Below are 754 nucleotides of genomic sequence, written 5' to 3'. Positions count from 1 at the left end.
GCTTATTAAGCTTTTCTTAAACTCACTTAAATTTAGGGCCTCTACAACATCCGAAGGCAACCCATTCCAAAGGCTAAACACCCTATTACAAAAATGAAACTGTCTGAGTTGAATATAATTCCTACCATACCAAAATTTATAATTGTGTCCCCTAGTCCTACTATTCTCACTGTTAAATATGAAAAAAATGATGCAATAACACTATCAAGTCTATGAAAAAGCATTAAGGAAAAATATACAGATTTCTTCTCATAAACTTGACTGAACAATGAATTATTTTCATTGTTAATTCAAAGTAGCTCGCAAAGAAAGAGCAACGTTACATCAGTATCTAACTAAATAAAAACTGAGTAGGGCAAATGAACACAATCTTAAGTTATGTGTAGGACTGGCACAAAATAAACAAACACGATAACAATAAAAAGCCAAAAACTCTGCCTTCTTTTCTGTATAGGTTCCTCTTTTGCTGACTCATAAAATTTATGTATCAAATTACCATAATGGGACACCGTGGGATCTATTGATCCGTCTCGATTGTTCCATCCTCTAAACTAAATTATTAAAAAATCTTAAAGCCAGCCCTTATCATTCATATGCTTACCAAGTTTTTCTTAAACTCACTTAAATTTACTGCCTCTACAAGATCAGAAGGCAACCCATTCCAAAGGCCAAACACCCTATTAGAAAAATGAAACTGTCTTAGTTGAAGATAATTCCTACCTTGCCAAAATTTATATTTGTGTCCCCTAGTCCT

This window comes from Limulus polyphemus, unplaced genomic scaffold, assembly GCF_000517525.1.
Source record: "Limulus polyphemus unplaced genomic scaffold, Limulus_polyphemus-2.1.2 Scaffold2935, whole genome shotgun sequence".
Taxonomy (NCBI): Eukaryota; Metazoa; Arthropoda; class Merostomata; order Xiphosura; family Limulidae; genus Limulus; species Limulus polyphemus.
Note: the sequence above shows the minus strand (reverse complement) of the source record.